Source organism: Falco naumanni, chromosome 6, assembly GCF_017639655.2.
Source record: "Falco naumanni isolate bFalNau1 chromosome 6, bFalNau1.pat, whole genome shotgun sequence".
Classification (NCBI taxonomy): Eukaryota; Metazoa; Chordata; class Aves; order Falconiformes; family Falconidae; genus Falco; species Falco naumanni.
The window spans coordinates 38,431,252-38,458,312 of NC_054059.1; positions in this window are offsets into that span (position 1 = coordinate 38,431,252).

Sequence of the window (27,061 nt, forward strand, 5' to 3'; positions counted from 1 at the left end):
TGCACAGGACCTCAGACAGTTAATTTTAACAAAGCAAAGTTTAAGAGATGAATTAATCATAGCATCTATTTGAGGAACAGAAATGGGAAAGAGGACTCTTCAGATAAAGATGTCACTGGATCTAACAGCTGGAAGTTGAAGCTGACAAATTCAGTCTAGAAATAAAGCATGTATTTTTAATAGTAAGCAGCAAACAGAGCAACAAACAGCTAACACTTGTGGTGGCTGCTCCATCATCAGAAAGAGCGAGCTAAGAGTTGGCATTTTTGAACATCTATTTATAGAAAAGACAGCAGGAAATAATTCAGAGAAGACCTGTGGCTTAAATTGTACTGGAGATCAGACCAGATGGTCCCAGCAATCACATCCAACTACATAATCTATGAGCAATCAAGAAATTTAGCTGCTGTGGTCAAAGGCTAGAGATATGGTCGTGGAGAAATGAATTACCAAAGAGGCCCACGTTGACGTGAACCCTTTAGCAGAAGACAGATGGGCAGTTTTGGTGGAGGTCAGAAGAAGTTTAAGAAAGTGGGGAGCGATTGCCTAGGCAAATAGCTGGGTTAGCTGTCTGTGGGGGCCAGGAGGTGGTGAGGTGGGGGTTGTCGTGTGGGGTGTGGGAGCACTGTGGGCAGAATGACAGGCATGGGTACTGGGGGAAGACAGAGGTATGCAGAGGAGGTCCAAGTGGCAACCTGAAAGGGCATCCACTGCCCACAGGACAAAGACCAGCTGTGCTGGGGCAGCTGCCTGCCACATGCTTGAAGTGGGACAAGCCTGCTGGAAAATGCAAAGACTGGGACTTTGGGATGCCACAGGAGGGTTCAAGCAGGCAGATGGTGAAGGCCAAGCAAGATGCCTGGGAGAAAGGTAGGGACATGCATGGAGGATTGGACCTAACAGCCCAGGGTGGGCAGGGATGAGGCAAAAGACACAAATCTTTGCAGTCACCTGCCTGCAAAACAGCCTTAATGAGCTGAAACACAACATATGAATACTTAAATCTGAAAGGATGACAGTGTAAAATTGCTTGGGATCTTATAATTTTGAAGTGCTTTTATTTATTCAAATTTACCATGACATCACCCTCTCCCTCAGAGAGAACTCACAAAATTGCTGTTTAATGATTCAAGGCCTTTTTGGGATAATTTCTGAGGCCATCTACTTCTGGGATGCAAGGAAATTACCGTTTCCCTTGTCTTATAATGCAGTGACAATAAAATCTAGAGAAAAGCCCCGCACAAGCACGGTGGTGGCCTCTTCCCTTCCCCGTGGCAGCAGTGTGCAGGGCAGTGCTGGGTCCTCGTGTGGAAGCTGTCCAGGTGCAAAGCCTCCCTCCAAGGCGTGGAGAGGGCAGCCAGTGTTTAGGGCTGGGGAGGGGATGGGAGCAGGGTACCAGAGACATGATGTGAGAAGAGAGGTGAGGAACAGAGGCAAAACAATAGAAAACCTTGTTTCTGCCTAGAACAAGTTTAAACTGGTGCCAAAGCACAAAGGGATATAAAAATCTGGGCCATATAGCATACTCTTCCCAATGTATGCAAAACCTTCAATATGGCCAGTCATTACAATATCCCTCATTTGAGTATGGGTTCAGAATTTTACCTATTCTGTGGTTTGACGTGGTGCTGCATCTTATCGTGTCAAGTTTTCCTCAGGCCCAGTAATAGCATGTGTAACATCTTCAAGGACCGGCATGACTTATGAGGTGAGTGCCTCACTGTAATTAGGTTTTATTAGGATCATAAAATATATATTGTGACTAAATATTAGGCTAATGATATTAAAATCCTAACTGCTCCAAAAGGGAAACATAGCAGGCTAGTATAAATCCACATAATATGAAAAAAGACTGCTAGGTAAATTGTGGTCTTAGAAGTTAACAGTTCTACGCTAAGCTGGTTGTAACTTCAGTGTTACAAAAATTATTATTAAAAATTATTAAGAATTTCAGAACTATCAAATTGGGAAAAAAAGTCTTCATGTTCTGTTATCCCATCCTGCTATTAATGTAAACAGTCTGTGGCTCAGCAGTGTGATCCAGCCTGTCTTGACCGCTTCATCAAATCACACGAACAAATAAAAATAACAGATATTTAAACAACTTTGCACAACAGACTAATTCTGGGCCCCTTTGCAGCCACGGTCACGGAGGGTGATGTCTTGGCGAAGGACATCTCCCAGCTCCAGGCAGCTCTGCTGGGGTCATGCAGGTACCAGTGAGTTTCTCCCGCCTCTCTCCCCCAGTAAACAGTGGAGGGTTCTGCCGGCTGAGCCTCAGCTCTGCCGTAGACATCCTCAGCATCCTCCTCAGCACCCAGCAGCCGCAGCGGGAGCTAAAGGCACTTCTCCGGACACGCACCCTGTCGGGCCGCATCAAGCCTGTACCGCTAGCAGGGCCACTGCTGCGCCTCTGGCTGCGAGGCATCCCAACCGGGAGGAGATGGCAGGGTCTCACAGGGGGCTGTGACAGAGGTGGTGTCTCCCTTCAGTTTGTGTGGCATTTCACTGAAGGCCCGGATGCGTTCCCCAACTTCTTATTTCTCAGAGATTTTAAGGAGGTTAGGTAGGGACAGAGAGCGCACGGCAGTCATTTGACGTTTGTAATGTCACTGCTTATTCTACTCATGGCTTGGGCAATCATTTACAACGTGCTTACCGAGACATGCTAGCTGACGTAGAAATTTCCCCCTAAATTTAGAAGCGAGATTTCAAAGTTCCTTTCTTACAGTGAGGAAGGAATTTGCCCCCATGGCTGCAATGTCATTATTATGCATCATTCAAAGTATTGCCTGTCTCTGGCTCCATGTGGAGAAAACCTTCCCCAGAATAAACCAGCGCTGTCAGCTGCAGCTTCCCCTTTCCCGAGGGCTCCAGCTTCGGATGCTGGCTGTGTGCAACCCGGGGCTGCTGGCGCTGCTCCCTGGGTCTGTGGGGTGGGAATACCCCCAGTTTCTGCCAGCCGTCCCTGGCCTGCAGAGCACTCGGATCTGTCAACAGGATAAAGGACAGCCTGGGCTGAGTGGCTTGTTTGTTACAGCAAGAGCTGTGGAGGCAGCTGGGGTGGTGAGCATGTCATGTCCTCTCCTGGGTGAGCCGGCTGAATACTGGGCTGAAAGATTTTTTTTTTTTTTTTTTTTTTTTTTTTTATTAGAAAAGCTGATTTTGAAGCCAGTCCTCACTGTAGACCTGCTCAAAGGAAAAACAGACTCACAGCAATGTAACAGAGCCAGGTCCCAGACCTACCCCAGGTGGGTGAGGAGCTTGAAGCTGCAACTCTCCCACCCCAGCTGAGCACTCTCACTCCGGGCAAATGCCCAGGCCAGCTGGGACTCACAGGATGCTCCTACGCTACAAGCAGGTTTCGTCAAACACCATAACTCACTGCCTACGGAGTTACTGGCCCCCTGCAACAGGGGCTGGGCTGGCTCCCTGCCAGGCATGGGACCCGCTCCTCTGCTGCCAGGTGGAGTGCGGAGCTGCCCCTGCCTCTGCTGCTGCAAGTGTCTCCACAAAAACCTGTATTACCTGCTAACCCTGAGGCGTGCTGATTCACCGTGATGAGCCTTGAGTCTTTCACATCTTGTCCCCTAGGCAGTAAGCCTTATACTTGGAGCAAAAATAAACACGTTTCTCAGCCTCTTGTTCAATGTCAGCTCTTTCCCTGTACAGAGCAGCCAGGCATGAGCACCCACAGCTGGCAGCGGTGCAATAGCAGTCCTTCCAGTTCCCCTTCCTCCAAGGTGGGATGCCACTGGGGTATGAGCTTTCACCATATGGGGCATTTCCTTCATGTGCCTTCAAGCCCAGTTCTCCCAGACAACCAGTGCTTTGGCACATGCTGCAGCCCAGCACACTCATTGCTTTGCAGAGCAGAGGTATTAACAATTCCAGCGACGTTACTGGGCCTTTGCTTTGATCCCTGCTGGGACAAGGGGGACTCTGAAGTCATAGCAAGTTGCTTCATTTCCCCAAGCTATCGGCATTTCCAAAATGTCATAGACATTTTTGACTTGATGTACAACACAGAATCAACTGAAAACCTTTCATTCCCCACCTCTCTTTTTTTTTTTTTTTTGTGTGTGTGTGTGTGTGCATGGGTTTTCAGATGAATCTGTTATCTCTTGCCAGTATTTTTCCACTGGCTTCCTTCATTACCTTACAGGTGGTCTGTTTTGAAACTGCACAGGCATTACCAGCTTGAGGGGAGCCAAATCCTTTTGAAGGTTCCTCAGAGGGAGGCTGTTGCAAGGTGTACTGACAGTATCTTTCCTGAAGCCTCTGTTCCCTGTGCACGGGGCCCAGAGCATCACTCAGCCCTTCATTTCTGCTCCTGTTGAGCACTTAAATATTGCAGAGTTCCTCTGGTTGCCAAAGGGGAAGAAAAACATTCACTAGCTTATTTGAGTCTTGAGGAGGTCCTCTGTCCTTGATGCTGCACCTGCCCAGGAGGTCGCATCTTGGCCTGGTTTCGGCTGGGATGGAGTCAGCTGAAACCAGGACACATCCAATGGCCACCGCCACCACCCACCAGCTCTGCCTCTCCTCCAGACACAGACCACTTCTAAGATATGGCCTTTTTCTACACCAGCAAACCCTTAGCCTAAAACACCTTCTCCCCCACTGTTTGAAATATGCTGGAAAAGATATATTTCTCCAAAATAATGCCACTTCTCAGAAGTAAATTACCAGCAAAGGTGATGCTCCGAGGTGCCCTTTGGAGGGGCTGAACGCCTGGCCCAGGTGGGGCAGAGCCAGGTAACTTCCCAAATTCCTGCTCCCAGAATCCCCTGAAGCACAGTCATAGACCCCCACCACTCCACAGCCCCTCGATGCGCTTTTCTTGAGTTATGCAACGGTAGGAAAACAATGATATTGCAAAGCTGCTCCAGCAGAAGTGTGCTTATTTGCCGAAGAGGCATGCCAGGGAGCCACCGCTGCTTGCTGCCCCCACTCTGACACTGTTCTCACAGCGTTGCTGCATTGCATTGCAAGCAGGCAAACTGTTGATCTGACCCAAATAACCTTTCCCACCTTCTGACGTTAATGGGGTATCTTTCCACAGACTGGGATGGCCAAAACCAGCAGGCAGCTGCCAAAACTCCAGGCAGCAATCACTGCATTTTTTAATTCCTTCCATTGCACCGTGCCTCACCAGGTAAAAATACTTCTTTGTAACTCTGTTTTTGTTGTAATCAGTGGTTGCCTTTACAACTCTGTATGAACTGTGTTTAAAAAACAACACAGAAAATTATACTGAATTTTTAAAGTCATACTGCCGTTTCAGGTAGCAAAAAACCTTGCCTTAGAAACCAATGTCATTTCTGCATCTTTGCCGTGTAGCTGTAACCTCTGCTCAGTTACACCTTGCGTCAGGGAGTGAGAGCTTTGTCCCTGGCACCAGCCAGCCCACCTGAGAAATGGTGCTATATGTGACCAGAATGCTTTCCTCTCTCTGGAAAGGCTGATCTTTTCATCTTTTGCTTCCTTTAGGAATTATCTTTGATTTCCTTTATCTTTCTTCTCTTGCCCTTTGCTGCAGGTCTCTTCCAATCAGTTTATACTTTAACTCTTTTTCTGCTGCTTAATCTTCTGTGCACTCCTCACTCCTTTCTGCTCCTCTGCCTCTGCTGGGCATCCACTCCTACCCTAAAGCGAGGGTGCAGGGGCCAGGTCCCACATCCTACTTGGGAAGGGGACCTCGATGGTCAGTGTACCCATGATCACAGCAGAGAAACCAGTCATGGGCACCTGCTGTATGGCCAGAGCCAGGAGAATTGCACATCATGGTGTAGAGAGAGGACAGCTGTGATGCAGCGGTTGGTCTCCCATGGCCTGTCTAGAGACATCCCACCAAATCTGCTGGAAGTTTTGACCAGTTCTGCTGGTGCCACTGGGTTTTTTTTCCATTGATTCCTTCAGCTGGTGGAAGTTCACAGCAGGTGTAACAAGAAGGCAAGGAGATGGGGAGATTTGGTGTGGCAGCTTACCCCAAGTCATTGGTGGACTCACATGAGAAAGAGACACTAAGAGCACTTGAACCCCAGGGAAAACGTCACGTGGAGCTTGTGTCTTCTTGGATATATCAATTAATTCAGCCATAAGAATGAAAAGGATAGGGAAACGGGCTTTGATTTTTTTAAAATGCTTCTGGAACAATCTGCTAAACCTTTCTAAACAAGAGATGTGCTGAATGCAGCTTGAGAAACAGCAGGAAGGTTTGACATCCCATCCTGTTGTCAGGGTAAGTACCTGGGGGACAGTCTGTGCAGTCCAGGCATGCTCATCCAACACAGGTCAGATGGGGAACAATTGACCCTGATTTAGTGGAGATTTATACTGCCCTATAAACAAATTAATTTCGGTGGCTTATATCTAAACCCTTTCTCAGACCATGTAGATGGCTAGCTCATGACAGCAGCAGTGGCTGAAAGGCAGAACATTACTTAGCTACTTGAGTGAATAGCCAAAACACATGCAATTAAACCCACAGTCTCTCTGTGAGAAATACCCTCTGAGAAAGTCTGAGAAAGTCTCTCTGAGGATACGATGGCCCCGTAGAGCAGGGTACTCCTCCCCTTGCATTAGCAGCTGGGGCTGCTGCCTGAGAAGGTGTCAGCAGAGCTTTGGTGGGCAGCAGGGTGAAGGGAGGGACATTTTCTGCCGAGTGCTTTACTCTGCCTCTTGGGTCTTCCTGTGACAGGTCTGCAAAAGTCAGGCACTGCGTCTTCCATGGAAAAGAGCTGTGTCATGGTGGAGAGCGGGCCAGGTGAGCACATGCTGCATGCACTTAAGTTGACACCATGAGACTGGCCTCGTGAGTGCTCCAGACGTTGTCGACTGTCACCTAGGAGGGATGAACGCTCCAGTCAACTGGAGCCAGGAGACCCAGGCTGAAGGACACGATCATGTCACCCATGCTGCTGGCGTGTAAGCCTCCAGGATCTCTGCAACCCCCAAAAGCAGCTGCTTGGGACCATCTGTCCCTCACCACTCTCTGTTTGGGGCAGAGTCCCCCAGGCTGGCCGTGCTGAGAGCCCTGGTGCCGCTGGAAGCCTCTCCTGCTGCCGGGCTGCCCCGGCAGGGACCCCGCCGCTCTGTGCCAGACCCAGACCCATCCTGCCTGGGCGAGCAGCAGCGGGAGCGTCTGAGTTATTTTAAGCAGGTTATGTCAGTCCTGTCCTGCCCTCCCTCCCTCTGCCTTCTCTCCCCGAAGCACTGATCGCTGTGGCAGGATGGATTTGCCAGACTAAAAGGGCCAATGGTTTAATTGATATGATATGGCAGCTCATACGTAATCTCATTATTCTGTCTAGCAGGACATATTATTCTCTATTTATCACACTTCTGTCATCACAGGTCTGTTGTTGCTGTGCTTTGAGGACAACAGAGCACGCCTTTCTGCTGGGGAAATCTCATGGGGGGCAGGAGCAGAGGGGGGGCTTCTGCAGCGGCAGACAAAGCTCCTGGATGCTGGTTGTGGGCACATCTGCCGCTAATCTTCATACACCAGGGCTGGGAAATGCAAAAGGGCTGGCAAGGGAAGAGCTGGGGTGTTTTCAGTGAGCAGTATATTTGCTGGAGAATGAAGCCTTTGCAAGCGTGTATGTAGGGGGTGGGGGTGTGTGTGTTGCTGAAGTGGGAAATCCAGTTTGCATCTGACAAATGCAGATTTGCCCCCCACACCTCCAGTGAGGAGGGCAGCCTCCACCAGCCAAACAAATCTGTTCTGGTGTCCTCTGTGCTAAACCGCCTGGCTTCTTATTTTTATTTTCTCCTTTAAAACAACCCACAGCTGAAAGGAGTAAAGCAAGGAAATAATCTGAACATTCCCCCTCCCCCCCCCCCCAAAAAAAAAAAAATAGTTTCAGGTCAAAATATACTCGGTTGACTAGTGTTCTGACACAAAATGATTCCCTGTCCTACGCCATCGTCTCCCCATTGATTTTCTCATTGGCCCTTAAAACAAAAATAAAATTATTGGGCCTGCTCTAGGTATATTTGTGCTCATGCTGTTTTAATAACAACCTATAGTACTGCTGCTGCTGGCTGCTACTGTATCCTCTGACAGTTTAGCGTGGCAAGCAAAAACATGGCTTGTTAGAGGGATGTGCCTACAAGGACTTCACAAAGGAGCAGGGTATGTGGATGTGTGTGTGTCGGTCGGGGGGCTAGGGGGTGTGGGAGGGGAGAGCCAGGCAGCTAACAAAGTGTCATAGGCTTAGCAGCCACTCGTACAGCAGTTTTTGTGCTCAGATCTGAAAATGCCTTGCAGAGGATGGGAAGCATAATTAGCACAGTATGCCGTAGGATAGATGTTAAAGCAATCTGTCTAGCAGACAGATACTACAGTACTGAATAATATAGACATTAAACCAATGACCCAGAATCTAGCCAGCTAAAATCTTAATCCCCTTTAAATAGATTCGCAGACATCCTTTCATTGCAAACATTTGATCCGAGCAGACACTGTATGCTGTTGTGTTGTATTTATAGAGCACCATAGAAAAAGTTTGAGATGTTTGTGCTTAAATAATGCTATTTTCCCTTGTTAATTTGTCAGCACAGTGCTGTCTTTGCACAACATGCTTTTGAGATGGAAAGAAAAAGAACAGCAGCTCCAGATCCACAGGCAGATAACAAACAAAAGACTCTGTGCAAGTAAAGACAGCCCACATAAGAGAGGGCAGTGGAGAAGGAGGGATCCGAACTTGGAACAAGGGCAGGCCTAACTGGGAAGGGACTTTTCATCCATATAACCCTGAGGCTGGAGCCTGGCAAACATTTGTGGCAAATGCATTATTTGACCAAAATAAAATCCATCAATCAGCAAATGGAATGGTTGAAAATACCTGCAAAATCAGTTTGCGCTCACTATTTTGGACCAAAATAGGGAAGAGGCTGAGATGCAAACTGGCTTGCTTTGGCATTTCTCAAAGGAGCTGCTTTGATTTTGAAGCTGGGTTCAAAGGTGGATTTCCAAAATTGACAAGGCAAGGGTGGCTCTCCTCTGGCTGCTTGGGTGTCAGCAGACCCAGCAAGGGTAGATGAGATCATGGTTCAAACCCATTTCTGCCAGGAGGTAGCCAGAAGCCGAACTCAGGCTTCCCAGCCCCTGTTTTTCAGGAAAGTGCCCTAGCAGCTGAGCCATACAGAGGTCTGACAAAAAGGCCCTTTCAGCATCTCATGGTAAAAATATTTTGTTTGCGCCTGTGGTTAAGCACTAGTTGGACCAAAGACTAGTGTCAACTGCTTGAGCCATCAGGCTACCAAATGACTCGAGGTTTTCTTTTTTTCTAATCTGTATTTAACAGTTTTGCAGAGTATAACTGTAAAAAAGAGACACACTCTTGTGCCTGTGGCCAGAGCTCAGAGAGCTCGGATGGGATACCGGAGATTTATGTCCAGGACTATGGCCTGGGAATTTAGTTCAAATACGCTTTCTGCCTAATTCTACCTCACTGCTCATCTCACTCACGGTTGACGTCCCCTGGAAAGGCAGTGTTTTATTTTCCAGTTTCCTTCATTGTAGAAAATACCCAAGGATTTCCTAAATGGAGCCTATAATTTGAATCAGATTGGGTTTTCTCTTCAATTCAGTGACTATTAAAAAGCAAACTATTTGGGTTTGTTCCACTAAAAGAGAAAAAAGAAATGTTGGTGAAGAAAAGAAGTACAAATCATCCACACTTTTGTACCTGGGAGAGATGTGCATTTCCTAAGCACGGTGCCTTCCCCTACAGAGAGGGAATCTTCCCTCTCTCCTGGAGATTCCTCTGACTTTCTCCACACTCATGCTGGCTTCTTCATGGAAGTGATGAGGCTGCCAGGGGTACCCAGCACCCACAACCCTGAGGGAGAGCCAAACTCCTGGGAAATCTGCAGGAAGGACCAGGGTCAAAATGCCCAGTGGAGTGAAAATGCTCAGTGGGTGCCCAGACACAAACGCCTGGGCAGCCACACAAAAAATAATTTCTCATTCCTGCAGACAACTCCAAAATCTGGTGATAAGAAACATTAAACAACTTATTTTAAGGGGCCCTGTTGGTGCGAGATCTCAGACTATGACAGCTCTTCTCACAGTCTGTGATCGCAAAGCAAGTGACCTGGTTTGTACTGCTTGTCAGGTACTACAATGCTGTTGTGATGGACCAAGACTGTCTGCCATTCCCTTGAGTCCATGGGAAAGATTTCTCACAGCAAACAAAATGGAACAAGAAATAAATGCATCCATGTGACTCAGTAATTTTCTTTGCAGGGGATTATTACCCAACGCAGGTAAAAGGGCTTGAGTTTAATTTTAACCTTAGCACTCCTTCATATTTGTTTCCTTATCTATAATAACATCTTGAAAATATCCCAAGAGCACCTCTGCTGTCTGCTATTTGAGCAGAAGCCAGAATATCAAAGAGGGGATTTGGGGCTACTGACTTTATCCTGCTGATAGGACAACCAGTGCCATATTCCCATTCACAGTGTTTGAAAGCTGTTGCAATTCTTTGTTCTGAATATTCTTACCAGAAGACAGATGCAGAACCTCACTCTTCTGATGAATAGAAATCTTCTGATTTTCATCCTCAATTTATTCATGGATAATTTATACACATTTGTTCTTGTGCCAGTATTGTTCAGCTCCCAGCTCTTTTCCCTTCTGTTTACTTGCTTACGGAAAGCAATCATACCACTCTCAGGCTTAATTTAGCAAAGCAAACAAGTAAAGTTCTTCTAGTTCTCTTTCTGTAAGATGGGACTTTCATTTCTCTGCTCATCCTAGTAACCCTTTTCTGCTCATGCTTCTGCTTGAACCTGTGAGCTCTCAAGCCTGGCTTGCAGAACACTGCAGATATTCCAGATAAAGTGCTATTAGCATCTTGCAGTCTGGCATTCATATTTTCCTAACTTTATTGGAAATATCTTACTTGGAGACACATCAGATGAAATTTAACTTTTTAAACTGTTTATTATGCAGGCTTCTCTGGTTATCATTCCCAAGTGATGAACCTTTGTGTCAGGATAAAACCTCTTGTTATTAATCTCCAGTACTTTGAACAAGTGAATTTCAGCCCCTTTTGATATTATTATTCTGAAAAGCATCTACATCTCTCTGTGTGGTATCTGGATCCTCTGTTATACCTGCAGTGTCTTTAGTTTTTGGTCACCTGCAAATTTCATCCATACTTGCTCTGTTTTGTACCAATTCATTTTGAACCAATATCATCCATGAAAATATTAAATCAGACTGGTCCACTTCCATAGAAGAACTGTAAAGTGGGAAAGGAATTGCTTACATCTGTTTTCCTACTCTTTGCTCAATCACGTCTGATTCCTAACACTCTCTTTTAAGGAGTCATTAGTCCAGTTAAGTTCAGACCTCTTCCCAAGTGTTTGTTTTCCTTTTGCTGAGGCTGCAAATTATTACAGGTTGAGAAGTCCTGGTTTAAGGAAACAATACACTTTTCCATCTAAGTCCCTGAGCTGCCCAGGCCACTTGGCTTCACTGACTCATTCCCACATATTTCTGAGTTTGCACTGGAAAAAAAAACTCATCATGTTTTCATTTCTCTTCCATTTAATGACTATGTTGTGACTAGTTGCTCCACAATTATCTTCTGAGAGAAGCTTGTCTGTAGTATCTTCACCAGTTATCAAAACCACACATAAAATGTCATCATTTTCTCCTGATTACATTTTTGGTGATGAAAGTTTTTGGCTGTCATTCTAGGAATAACCGGACTTCAAATGATTAGCTCTGCAGTCTGTAGCTGGAAAGATAACATTTCTATAATGATGCTGTGCATGGTTAATAGTTCTCATTTTAACTGTACAGAGGTTTCTATTCATATTCCAACCCGGAGCTTAGAGATCTGATGTGGAAGTGGAAGACTAACCTACAAAGCCTCTTCTGCTGTTCTTTCTCCAAGTGACTTTACCAAAGCAAATCCATTTTGCCTGTGCCTTTATTTCTCATGTTTCTCCGGTTTATGACGCCACTGATACATTGCTTGCTAGCTTACCATACACATTTTTCCTTCCATCTTTGCTGGACAATGCATTCTTGCATTCAAGTCACAATTGCTGTTTTATCATATTAATGTATCTGGGGGAATATAAAGCATTCTCAATGCCTGGGAGAAATATGAGCAGCAATAATGCTAAAGCAACCTATAGGAAATCCTGAATGATATTCTGTTATTTACAAGTTTACAAGATGAAGGTCTGCAGAAAAGGCCATTATGATTTCACTGGTGTTAGTGAAAGCCTCGGGTCCTGAGCCAGGGAGGGTGCCTTTGCTGTGTGAATTCCTCTGGCATTCCCTGCATTTGGTTCCTAGAGGAAAGAAAAGCACAACACTGACTGGAAAAAATTCTGGCAAGACCAGGATAGGAAGATTTGGGACTGGAAGTGGCTATTGATGTACTGACTAGCAAGGTGTGTAAGCTCAGGAGTCCAGTTGGGTTTGAATAAAATACTGGCCTGCCTAATGTTAGGCAGGTGCTCGGTTCCCTTACTAAACCAGAGTTGTCATGGGAATAAAATAATTATATGTATGGCTCAGCTATGTGTTTACTAAATGAAGCATGTAACAGTATACAGATCCTTTGCAGGCAACGAGTCCTGATTTAGAAGCATTTATTGTGATGCTTGAGGCCTAAATTAGGAGTACTGGAGATAAAGGAAAAAGGGAAAATACAGGCTGAGGATCAAGAATTTGCTGACTTTCGATTTTTATAAGCCAAAAGCAAGCAGAAGCTTTGGACTCACTGTGTGTGTGTGACCCAGGCAGAGAACGTTCAGGAGGTCTAATCTTTCAAAGGGCAGTTTGGGGGAAAATTCTGTAGGTCGGGCTTTCTTTGAAGTACTTCCAGTTAGCACCCTGGGCAGCTTAGCCATTTTAGAAAAGCCACATTACAGCCCCATGGGGTCTTCTGCATTTCACTTCCAGGGTCTTTAGAAAGATTTGGGGGGGGAGGTGGGAAAGAAAAGGAAAATCCCAGGAGAATAAAATTCTCTTGCATTTCTGGATGATGCTTTTTGCTCACATCAGTGAGCCAGTAAAGGTCAAGTGGCATCTGTCTTTGTCATAAGTTACCAGACACTTAGAAGCTTGCCCATAAATAATGGGATGAATCCTGCATTTGCGACACAGACCGAGTACTGCATGAAAGCTGTGAATGCATTGCTCGTGAAAGGCCTGTGGGATCTGACCAGCAAGAAACAGCTGCAATCATGAAGGGAGGGTTTGTTAAATGTTTACCCAAATTAACCAACTGTACAACACGGTGCTTTCCAGCTCCGTTAGAGTTGGTCTGGGGGAAAGCAGGGGTCCAGAAGTTGTGGATGTTTGCCTGTGGGACCAAGCTATCCTGGTGACATCTGGAAAAGAGAAAGCCAGCTGACTTTGGAGCCTGATGGTATCAGGGGTTGTTGCTAGTTGCAGGGATGTGTTTCTTGTTTCTTAAACACTGCAGCAAACCAGCTTACTCTTCAAAGAGCAGTGAGCATGCTGGTGTTGGGTTGCAAATCCCTTGCCACCCCTGCTCCAGCATATGTTATCTCACTGGGATTACCAAGAAACTTGAAAGATGCACTTCTGTCATCCTAAAACTGACAAGTGGGCTGAAGGAAAACATTTGCTCGGAGTGTGGGCTTAATGAGAGCTGATGTTATCTTTGAGACCAAATGCCCGAGCGAGCATTTTTAAATGAGCATGTGGGTTGCTTTAGCGCCTGCTGCCTTTCCCTGACAGTGAGCAGGTTGAGACAAACCAGGGAGGATGCAGAGAGCAGGGCAGTGGGGTGCTGTGGGCCCCTGGGGAGGGCTGATGAGCAGAGTCCATGGGACAAAAGCAGTTTTGGGGGCTGCTTTATGTTCAGATGACACCAGAACATCACCCGTGCCCTACTCCTCTGCGAAACTGCCCCTCTCTAGCTGACTGTGGACTGAGATGCCTTTTGGTCACTGAAAGCTTAGCCCTAACAGTCCCACAGGAGTGAGGTTTTCATCATCTCTTTGTTTCTGCTCAGTGCCTTCCACTACAATATCACCTTTCCATCGCCATCCAACCCCTGGCATTAGTCGGTGGCAGCTGAGCTGACAGGGGAAGGTGTCCTGCTCAGAGCCCTGACAGTCTCATTCTGGGAGCAGGATAAGAAGCGAGAGAAACATGTCACTGTCAATTAGCTAATGTTTGTACAAGGGATGGTTGAGCCCCATGGAGTTTTGTTAACCTTGTGGCCTCTTTGTAAAACCTGCCTGAGTTCATGAACCTATTCCTATCTTGTAATTTAAGCCCACACATTCTCCTTTGGGGTGGAGTTAATAAAAAAATGCTTCAAGTTAAGGAGAGAACAATGGGGTAGAACGTTAGCTCTCAATTCAGACAGGCAGATGCTCTTGGCAGTACAGGGACTGTACATGCACTTCCATTTGTTTTTCCCTTCCTTTGCTTCATTTTCACAGCTACTTGGAAATTATTTTTCCACTAGCTGCATTTTCTCACTTGATTCCTTTGCAGGAGTTTGCTTTTCTGGCAGTCTTCTGAAGGAAACAAGGCTCTCACAACGTACCAGATCTAACTCTGGGACCACATTCAAGCAGGTTTTGAAAATGGGCCAGATTAATTCCCTGGTCTTTCAAAAACAGCTCTCTATCAGCACAAAATAGTAAATACCACCAGCATCGCCTGCCTCCAGCAGAAGAGAAGCATGTAAGGATTCCCTTTGGCTGGACAGCATGCCCATGGATCACTGTGTCTCCATCACTGCTGCTGGTGCACAGCACCTGCATCCTGTGAGCACTGCTCTGGGGACCACAGCCCTCTTATCTACTCAAGACTTTATTTCTCTGTTGTGTTAGATTGTGAAAAGTACCCAAAGACTGGCATAAATTAAGCACGTTCAAAGGCAAGACTGAGTTTGGTTCAAGTCCAAGTCTCTCACATTAATTTCCCTTACATTAATAACATCAGGACAGTATTTCAGGATTTATCAGTTAAAACAATGTCATCATCTGAACACCTCACTGCAAATTCAGTGCTCACAGGCAGGCTGACAGCTCCAGCATTGGCATCTAGCCAGAATTAAAAATTTTGTTTCCAGAATACAGTACATTTTTTAAAATTTATTTAAGGGATTTTTGTTTTTGGAGCTGGTATTTATGATGCCTAATATTATAGCTTCAGGAATTCATCTTACGTAACATGTTTCATTGGCAAGCACTCTGAAGTTTTGAATATGATTATAGACATAATTTGAAATTATAATGTTTAAATGTTGTATTATAGACACATGAACTTGGATCCATGCTGTAAGTTATGCTAGCTAATGCCAAGAAAACAAACAGAGCAATTCAGGCTTGATCCTAATGCAGGAAGAGTATAGAAGTAGTGACTTTAAAAATCAGGGTATAAAAGGACTCATTAAAAAATAACTGATTTAATCACTCTGTTTTTTAGAAGATTTACTTCTCACTTATCTAATCTTATCAGATAAAGTAAATTTATATATACAGACACAATCTGTAAGCTTTTTTTATTTATTAATGTGCTATCTGGTTTGCCAGTGCTGATATGCCATGAAAAGATTTTGGAGAAAATGTATTGAACTACATGAAGAGTTGTTTTCAGAAAACACTCAGTTTTTACTGGCTTGCTTGGCTGAACTTGGAAGCCTGGTGACATTTTATTTAGTCCCCAGGTCACAGAGCATTTCTCTAACGTCACCAGCCTGCAAAAGGAGATGTGCTTTATCATTTCCAATGTCTACAGCATAACTCCTTCACTTTTTTTCACTCACATTTCCTGTTACATTCATGTGGTTTGATTTATTTTTTTTTTTACATGAAGGATGCTTTCTGTGGTAAAACAATGGCACATATTGGTGTCCCAAATAGTTTCTTCTTCCAATTCTGTTCACAGTGGCTGTATCAACATCAGCATGAGCAGGACTGGCTTGGGGTTGTTAGCCCTTTTCGACAGGGTCAGTGTTTGCTTTTTTTGGTACCCATTGCTTGTGACAGGGATGTGAGCAAAACTAAGCTAGTGACCAAGCTTCTCCTGAACGGAGTCTGGCATACAAACTTTGCCACCACTGTTTGGCATTATTTTTGGCAGGGAGCAGTATTAAGTGCTTTAAATGGGCCTCTTTGGGCAACTTAGAATAGCTCTGCAGAAGAAAGTGCTTCTTTGGAAGGTCTGAAAAATCGTGGTGAAGGTTGCCTTTTCCTGCTGAACTCGGGCAGGCTTTTCATGGAGCTGCTGAGTGAGTGACGTGGAGCCAGATCTGCTCTCTCATGCATTCAGGTGGCTGAATCACAGAGCTGCCACATGGGATGCTGCGCATCGCTGCTGCCCCTACTGTGCTCATTCTGGGGTAAAAGAAACACTGTGCTCTCTTCTTTCTCAAGGGTTTCCTACAGATACACCCACTGAATGCAAAGTACTGGCCCAGCAGGGACTATCACACAGGAATAAAACCTGAGAGCCCTGTTTCTAGCCCCTTGCTCCAAAGAGAGCTGCAGCCGTTGTGCAGGAGCGTGCCTGGGAGCATCTGGTCCTCCCGAGGGGGAGGTGGGGGAGGCAAAAGCACAACCTCCATGGGCAGTGAGTCCAGAGGCACCGAGCATGCATGTGGTATGTTTGTTCATGGAGTGGCCTCTTTCCCTCCTCCTCCTCCCAGTTTGCTTTCATAAAAGACAGTACAGACCTTATATTTACTCAAACCCCACTGCACTCTGTAATTCGGAGCCCCACATACGAGGTGCCATCGTTAGGTGCATGCAGCTTCATGCATGGAAATATGGTACACTGAGGGGGGTTAGAGCTGGTATCAACAAGTCACAAAGTCCAATTACTGGTGCTTATACCAATGTGGCACTGAGACTGCCTTTAGAGTTCTTAGTAGCTACTTCAGAATTTTTAAAAGCCCTTAAACCCAAAACCTGGGACCTCAATGCCTCAGCTATAGCCCTTCAGTGCTTCGGTTTGCAGTTCTAGTTGATGAATGGTTTTCATGTGTAATGGAAGATAATTTCAAGAAGTATAATACAAGTAGTGATAATAGGTAATAAAACTCTACACTGTCCTTGCTCCTATAATTCCTCAGCTGTTTGCTTGCAATGCAGAGGGAGAGAAATGAAAGATAATTAACAAAGTATAGTGTTGAGCGGTCTAATCAGTAGGCTGGATGTCTCAGCATAAGCTAAGTGCTAAACAGTGTTGAAGTCTGTAATTTCATTACCAACTTTTAGTGGCAAGAGCATCAACTAGATCATAACTGGATATAATACTTTATAGATACACTTTGCTTTACAGCGTGAAAAAAGCATCCTTTTACCTATCCTTCTCAAGTCATTCTTTGTGGCAACAGACCTATGACAATTGAGTTTTCAATCTTCTATAATTCATTGGATTTGAAATCATTTACAGGTGTCCTGATTACCAGGGACACACAAAAAACCAGCTCCATCTTGCATAGAGCTTATTTATCCCTGAATTCTTGGCTTCTGCCACTGCTAATGATATATTGAAGGGGAATTTTGCCCTGGTGCCTCCCTGAATAAAACTCTACCTTGAAGCCCCTTGTAATTCTGAGGTAGTTTTGCTAGGCTAAATGTAATGAAGCCATAAACTCCTTAAAGAGCGTCAAATAAGTATTTGATGCAGTTTTACCACTCTTGAAGGCTGAGACATAAAGACAAAGTGCACCCACTTATCAAGTGGCAACATCAACTGAGCTATGGTAATTTCAGAGAGGTGTTCAAGTTAAATTGCTCCCATTTGGAGCAGGCAAAGAACATACAAACAGGCTAGTGTATTGGCATTTCTGAACAGCCACAACTCCATTGTCAGTCTGAGCACCAAGTGAGATCCCTTTTAAATACCCATCCTGGGAGGCATACGCATTGCTTATGCAGTGTAAACCATGATTTTCTCTTTTTGTAACTGGGACAATGGGACAGGACTAGAAGGATCTCCATGGTCCTTGACAAACACCCAAAGCATTTGGATTTTTTCTTATTAAATTACAATTAAAAAGTGAATTGCAAAGGAGGCATGAACAGGTCCATCTAATGGCTGTGTCTGTGCAGCAGGCAGGAGGGCGTCCTCCTTTCTGTTTCTGTGCATTCCTTCTTGACTGGTCTCTTGGACAGAGCCTCTCCCCACCCAGGGAGAGGTCTGCAGGTCTGCCCATGAACCCTCACTCCTTGCATTTTTGTTCATGATGGAGAAAAGCTAAAGGCAGACTGTGGCTTCATCTCTGTACTGCACATTAAATATCTCAACATGAATTCAAACATCATGGGAGATGAATTCGGCATTCTTCTGTTTACTGAGGATACAGCTCCAACATCAAAAGTGCATGAGAAGGACCCTGACACTACCAGCACCCATCCACCATGATCCAGCGGAATCACTTTGATCTTCACATCCATTCAGCGTTGGCCTTCCTGCTGACTTCATCAGCAAAGGGTGGAAATTACAACAGCAGTTTTGAAAACAAGGACATCTATTTATTGGCAGCAGGGCAAGTTCCTACAACCTCAAAGGCCACTGAGAAGCCCTGAAATGCTTGTGATTTTTACTCATGCTCTCTATGGTTTGAATTCAAACCGTTTATTTAAAAAAATAACAAAACAGAGTCCAAACGCTGACTGCTTGGCTTGACTGAAAGCCATAAGGGGCTGCTCTTGCAGTAGGAGCATCCCTGGAGCTCCTCTTGCCAGTTTGCTGGGTTTCCTTGGTGTTGAGCAATGAGGTTAACTCAGAAGCTGCTGGGTCAACATTAACTGTAAATTACATAGCAACAAAGACAATTGCCAAGGACTCCAAAACAATTAAGCAGAGTCAGGCAAAAGGATTTAAAGGTTTTTTATAAAGCAAACAGTCAAGGCTTGACTGCCTTACCTCCTGCTGAGAAAGTTCTCTGACAGCTTGAGTGAAGGGTCATTTGCAGCATTTCAATCAGACTGAAAAATAGCTGTACCTGCTAAAAAAATAAGAAAACAACAATGTGTTGCAGGATGGACTTCCTCCCTATTGGTAGCTAATTACTCCTTCAAAGGAAGAAAGGCTTAGCTCAAGGTTTTTGTAAAGAGCTGGAAACGTAGGCATTGTGGGATGAGATCAGGAGTGAGCTGGTAGTTTACAGAGGGCAGGCTCTGTTAGATGAGTACATGGGCCCACCTTTTGTGTGGAAAACATTTAGCCCATCTGGCCCAGATCTGATGAAGAAAATGGGATCTGCTAACTCCAGTGACTGCTGGTAAAATAGCAAATTTTACTTGAATTACATCACTGCAAGAGCAGAGCCAAGCTCAAGTGCTGAAATGCAACTTTTTGATGGAAAATAGTACCTGCAATATTAGATTTAGAATCTTTTAATATGCAACTACTTTAAAGAATGTGATGCTTTTGGTTTTCAGGGATTTTTTTTGATTAAATGTTTTTTGTACTTGGCCAGCTCACTGACTCCAGTGCTCATTGCTTGCAGAAATTCAGTTTCTGACATTTTAATCAGGAAAGTAAGTCAGGGCATTGTCAGCTGGCATAGTTGGTAACACAGCACATGGTTTAGGATAGACCCATAAGCTAGCTTTAGTTGTAATCAGCACAACCAATATGAAACATACAGGCTATGAACCTGGAGTCTTACCATCCCAGATGAACGCCTCAGCCTTGGGGATGTCAAGGAAGGAGACTGTCTCTAAACGCAAATGATAGATTTTTGTCCCACAGACAGCAGGACAAAAATGCAGGTTTTTAAGATTTGTTGTGGGACAGGTAAACAATTTCTCACCCAGGTGCACTGAGCACATGGTATGACCTGGTCTCCTGCTGGAAGACAGAGCTGATGCCAGCTGGAGCCCAAATGACATGTAAACACCATCATGTTTTCAAAACTCCAGGTTGTAAACGCAGTCCTTGAGTTACACACTTGCACAGGCCCTGAATGAGGGGCTGATCCATATGGCAAACAAACAGGCAGGAATCATGAATTGCATTTAAATGTTGTTGCAGCAACAAGATCAAGAAATGGAAGGGAAAGATCTTCAGTAGGAGAGAGAACAGAGAAAAGGAAAGACTGAGGATGAAAATAAGTAGGGTTATCTGCCTTGCACTGCCAGATCACGCTTTAGCATATCCTTCTCCCGTTCCTGCTCCCAGCCATGCCATTGGATCTCCTCCTCCACCATCCTGACCTGTCTGCAGGATGACTGGGAAATAGGAGCCTGCTGCTTTGGTAGCTCTGGTAGCTCTGCACACAGAGACCATAACTGCCATCCCCTCTTGATGCCTTACTTTGTCAAAAGACCATCAGACTATTCCAGGTCCCTCAAAACCACACTTCAGTCACAACGGAATATGCCAATGTATCAAGGGAAGGCACAAAAGCAAGAAAATTATATTTAAACTAAGTACAACTACTGATTTTCAAGCTTTTTCACCTTGTTTTTTCTATCTCACACCATTAACTCTTTAAACTCTTTGAAAACCAGCTGTCTTTTGCCATGTCGTATAGACCACTACAGGGTGTTGATGGTTAATAAGGAAATTAAACACTTAAGGGGCACTACATTACGACATTACATTAAAAAGCAGCATGGTAAATCTGACATGCTGTTTTTTCCCAGAGAAGGTAAGAAAAATTAACAGAGAATGAGATGCTGTGGATACTTGAGAATGAACTGTTCCTCATAGGCTGTACAATTATTGTAATTCAGGCTCCTTATTTCCATTCAAGGACTGTGAGTCAATGAAACACGGAGGTTTTCTGACTATGACATGGGGGTTTCATGCTCAAGGTTGGTTGCTGGCCTGGAATATAACATGCTCATCTCCACAGAATTCTTGTGTTGGTGCCAAATTTCCCGATTCAATAATGGAAGCTCAGAGGAATCCAATGTACATACCTGCTTAAGGTGGCAGGGTGAGGAGAGGGGAAGTATTGCTTTTAAAGCATCATCACTTCCCTCTGCTGACCCTATAGAACTTTCACTGACATTTAATCCATATGTGGACATGGTAAATATCAGGTCAGTGATGGCTGCTTACCATAAGTGTCCTTTGCACTTGCTAATTCATGGACATTTTATAACCATTTTACATGTATCTGGAAGAGATTAACATTATTAGCGTTGTTGCTAGAGAAAATGCTGAGATCAGCAGAGAAGGTGGGCAGGAGACAGAAGTTAACAGGGGTTTTAGAAATCTTAACGCACATTGCCACGTATCTTCACATTTATCACAGTCATCAGGCACTTAAGGCCTGAAATGCAATGCTTCACACCAGCTCCATAAGTGGGAGGAACACACACACAGAGTGTGGAGAAACTCCATACTGGGAGAAACAGAACATGAAAAAGCCAAGCTCTGTCTTCTGCTGAAGACCATTGTAAGCAATACCAGAGATTCCACGGGCAACGTTGCCACTAACAAAGCAATCTGCTCAGCTCAAACGCATTTCAGCCCAGTGCCCATGCTTTCTTTTCAACTGAGAAAATGATGCCATTAGTGTCAGCAGTGCTGCTTTTTCATACTAGATACCTACAATGACTGTTTGGGGCTTTTTCATGCCACTTTTCAAGACACAGGGAAAAAGAACAACAAAAACCCGACAGCTTCTATTGCAAGGAGAGATGTTTTGATGTAATAGAGAATGCTACCACCAAGCTAGGTAATAGACCTTGAAAGGTTCAGCTCACACAGCGTTTTAAGCCAATTTTTGCAAGCGCAGTTAAGTAAACCACCGAGCAAGGATTTGGACTGGCAATGCTGAGAGTTGTTTAACTTCAGCAGTGCTAGCAGGGAAGTCATGTAGTTGGCCAGAGGCAGGGAGAAATGGATAAATGGGATGCTCCTCGGCTATGCTGGCCAGGCAGATGCATGACTGCAGCAGCTAATGTTCATACCCAAGCAGGATCATTTCCATATTTGTAGGATGAAGCCAGAAACTGTGTAGTTTATCACCCATGAATCTTTCAAGCAAGACACTAAACACTCTGCTCTTGTCTGGATTGTATGAACACTCATCCTTCCTTAGCGCTCACCCCAATAAAACATTTATTCATCTGTCTTGAGCTAAAATCTCTTCACTGTTGTACTGCATAGTAAATATTTAGCACTTGCGCTCTTCTACCCTGCACAGTGACTACACTGTGTAATAAGAAATGCTTACAGAGTCTTTGAGATGAAAAGTAATGTATCAATACACTGCCATGAAGTATACATTGAAAATACAGTATTATTCCAGATATAAAGATTCTGAGAGCAAGAATAGTAATTTCCATATTGCCTAAGACAGCGGGACCCTGACACAGCCTTGGGCTCTCTAGGAGCATCATAATAGAAACAATAATCACAAATCTAACAGAAAAATTTTTGTGTTATTAGCACCTCTCCAAGAGATAAAGTATAACATTACTTTGCTGGATAAACACATGGAGCCCTAGACAATTAGGCTAACCTCCAAAATCAGAACACTGCTTTACAGAGAACAAAAAATACACTTTCAAATCTATAAAATTTCCCCTAAGCCCTGTCATGAAGCATCCTATGTTTCAGCCGAGGTTTCAGTGAGATGCAAAAATCTGTGTTCTGCTACCAAAATGGCTATTGTACGTTATCACTAATATTTTCATACCTGTTGTACATCATCACAACCATAGCACTATAACAATTAGATTTCTGTAGTCAGCCTTGCTCCTGAATCAATTTCCAGGATGATGTGATCATCAGTGTTGAGCTACTTTAGCCTATTTCCCTGTATCCATAGAGCTTAATTACCTTCTGTGGAGTAATTTTGGATTTTCACAGCCTGAGCATGAGAGAAAAGCGCTACTCCTGCTCTCCTAAGCAAAGTAGTGAGGAGGGCAATTCTTTTCAGCCCAGTGAACATATTAACCTCATGAAAGTGATTTCTGCACAACCACACAATTCCCTGGGTAGAGAAAGCATGAAGGAACGTGTGGGTGGATGGATGGAGCTGCCCCTTGCCTCCCTCTCCTGTCAAAATGTTGTCCCCATGTAACTCATTAAACCTCTTAATCTGCTTTTAATTTTTTCCCCCCATATTTCTATGGATCATTAAGTGTAACTCTGCTGCTAGGATTAGACACCTGTATCGTCCCCCAGGACATGTCTTGCTGTGGGCTGAGGGGCAGAAAGGTTTGGCTAAGCCTTGCTCTCCCTTTCCCATTTCAGTCTTCCTTTAGAAGTATGAAACAGAGGCAGGGGGTAAAATTAAACTCTGTTGTGGCAAAGGATTATGTATAGCTTTTAATATACCCTGTGACGAGGAGACAAAAGAAAGGATAATAGGACTGAAGGCTGATATTAAAGTGAACTACCAGTTTAATCAAAGCAAGCTGCAAAAAGCCAAGGCGATGGCTGAAGGGAAAAAAACCTCACCACAAATAAGCTGGCCAAGGCAAAGTTCACGTTTTCTGCATGTACAGGATGCACTGGCAGCCTCTGCATGACTTGGGCAGGGTGACAGAATGGTTTTAAACAGAGGAACATCAGCAACAGCTGTCCCGGCTGCTGCTTCAATATTGCCTGGCTGCCACCAATTTGCCATTAATCCCTTCAGATGTACTGGGTTTGCCCCACTGCTTTTCAAAGGAGGGCTTCTGGCTGCATGCTGCATGGCACCAGGCTATCACTCCTCCCATCAGATGTTTGACAATTGCACTGAGCTAGAGATTGGCAGTGACAGACATTAATGGGGGCATTACCAGCGTTATGAATGTATTTTCGCTTTTCTGCTTCCCTTGCTGGCTCAGCTTGCAGACCTGTTCAATTGCTTGCAGTGAAATGACCCAATGCAAAATCATACAGGAAAGAGGAAAAGATAGTTAAAGCATTCCCTAGGTGTAAATCATCTTGCATAATACCATGCTGTATTGCCATGCTTTCTATCTTCTGTATATATGTCAAGGAAAGGCATTCAGTTACCTGCATATGGAAACAAACATACTTTACGTTGCTGGTTCTTGTTAAGGTGCAGTACTTGGAAACTGCACAGAAGGACAATATCATGCTGTGCTATGGTGGTTTCCAGGACAGCAATGTGTTCAGTCTGGGGGCCCCTCTGCATCCATTCCGATTCTGACTCACAATCAGGAATCTGTCAAAACTCTCTAGGGCAAGTTCATCCCAGAAGGGCTGCCAATCAGACAACGAAGAGACACCAGGAGTGGATGTGCCGTGTTTCCCTTACAGTTAGGCTGTGATACAGCTCAGCCAGCATCTGTAGCTCATCACACCTTCATGGCATTGCAGAGCTTCCCAACTTTGAACACTCCTCCCTATGAAGCAGTAAGCCATGTAAAAACATTAAAAAAATTATATTTGTTTTGATTATTATCTGTGGAGCTTTAAATTCATGTAATGAATGAGAGCTCATCCTGAAAAAGACTAAACTATATTTAGGAATAGCCTGTGCTGGCCGTGTTGCTAATGCTGCCACAGTCAGTACGTGTTGGTTTGTACCAGAAGTCTTCCAGTAACAGCTCCTGTCTGTGGTAGATGAGCAGCTTTTACATTCTCACAGTAACAACTGCTACCAGGAACAGGGTTTGTTTTGCAGCTGCCTTGAATGAGCATGTATGTTGCCAACAGCACTGATTCCTGGGAACAAAGTCTGCCTGGTTTTGTTTTCAAATATTAACCTCCTGCGGTAAGTGCCAACATACTTCACCTATTTTAGCAGAGATGGGGCCTCTGCAGAGGAACCATTCTGGGGAGGAGGAAGGTTTGCCAAAGGAAGAGTAACCACCCTTCTCCTGGAATTTTTCTTGTCTGGGAACAAAGGGACAGAGCACTCTGAAATGTATAAACCCAGCTTTCAGCTTCTCAAGAAAATGCCTTTTCTTGGCAACTTTCCCTTTCTCTCCCATATTTATTTCCGAGTCTCATCACTTGCTGTGTGAAATACTGGTACTGAGACAGTCTTGCAAATAAACATGCCCTCTGCCGTAGGGAGTAACAAAGCTCTGCCCAGCTCTCCTAAACTGATTTCAAAGTTTAAAAGCCCTGTTTTGTGCAGGCAGAGTCTCTGCTTATGCAAATGCCATAATCAGCGTACTAGTAGAAAAGTGGGAAACAGTGACGACACTGACACCCCACTCACACACATTTATGGCCTGGAGGATCAGGTAATTTGCCTCTTTTTATACTAGGGGCAGAAGATGCTCTCCTGAATAAAGGGATTTGATGTGCTTCTAGGGCATGCCTGGCCATGACCCAGTGCAGGATCTTGGTAAGATGCTGCTCTGCACCTACCCTACTTCTCATCTTCTTTGGTTTCCAGGGGACCAAAACCTAGTGTGAAGGCCAGCAGGAGACGACAGTGAGTTTCAGGAGAATTTATCCATCTTGATCTGGATAATCAGGATCCAGGGTGAGCCAGCAGCATGCTCATTGGCCTTGCTGAATGTCCTCATTGGCTGAGAAAGCTGGAAAAGCTGTTCCCAGTGAGGCAGAGGACTGGGAGGAATATAATCTGAGGGCTGCTGTGGAGAAATTGCAGTCCCCCCCAAGTCTGGGACCTCAGCGTGATGCTAAGCTTGTCCCTTCAACCAGACTTCTCACACATGGTTGCCAACAAGCATAGTGACTAATGAATATTTTTTTCATTTAAATTTAACATTAAGTAAATGTTCTTTAAATTCAAAGCAAGATTTCAGATTGAAACAAAAATAGCCTTTTAAGATAATAAAAATAGCAATGAAGTGATTTTCACATTCAGAACCAACGGCACAGCAAACTCTATGCAAAAAATGTTGCTGTTTCAAATCTGTGTTTTTCACAGAAAAAAAATGGTGTAGGCACCCTCCCTCATGCCCCAACCCCCCTGCTCTGACAGGGTTAGGGATTGTTTACTCTCCGTTTTGATTTCTGCCTAATAACCCTTCAGTCTGACTGGCAGAAGTGCTGAACAATTAAAGCTGCAATTGTAGTCCATGGGAAACATTCACCTCCATCTCTTTTTGCTTCATACTCCTCATGTGTAGGAAGGGGATGAACTGCTTTTCATTTTTAAGAGTTGTTGTGAGAGGGTATTTCTGAATGCCTGCAAAGCATCTCACTGCCGACTGTGAAGTCTGCAGGAAGGCTCATGAAGAAAGGAGTGATTCTTCCTGCAGTGGTGTGTGGTAAATAAGGTGTGGGACCGCACACCAAACAACACCAAGGCAGCGATGTGTTGCACAGCTTCTTCCTAAGTGAGCACCATCCATCATTCCAGGGGCTGAGGCAGGGTGAGCGTAACACAGGCTGTACGGTGCTGGGGGCTTATGGACCACCACAAAATCTAGCCTCTGAACGGGATGAACTGAAGCCACATGGGTGATTTTAATGAGGGCATTTCCTAATATAAACGCATGACTTTGTACCCTTGAAAATGTATTTTAATAGAAGGGGGTTGTGTGAGCTAAACACAGTGCAGAATAAGTGTAAATCCCTACCTTAACCGGCTCTGTTATAGCACATTGCCTTTTCTAAAGAAGTTATTTACAAAAAATAAATGGATGTAGGGCAAATCTGAGGTGATTGTACAAAATTCTACCCCATCTCCTCACTGGGCCTTTTCCCAATATGGAATCATTTCCCATTTTTCCCTTTTTGACCAACTAACCCAACAAGCTAAGGCGAGTCACCTTACAAAGCCCATTCCCACAAGATTTTTAGGCTACAGTAATTTGGATACATTTCAGGTAAGCAGCCAACCTTGCGCATCCTCATCCAAACCAAACCTCTTATGATGTTCACTCCCTACTATTAATCCTGTATCCTATTAATAGGATTTCTTGTGACTTTTTGGGATGCCAGTGCTGTATTTTAGTGGGGTGTGGGTGACCTGCTTTGGATGACCTAGGGATCAAAAGGTTAATTGAAGATTCCAAACATGTAATTCATCTCAACCTTTATCTCCCCTAATTTCACAGGACTTAATTACAGTGTTGATAGTAGATGTAGTTTTGCATAAAATTACTTAAAGAATAAGAAGACCCCTCTCAAAACCTGGAGGATGCTTCCTTCTCTGGAGCCAAGAACCTGTTT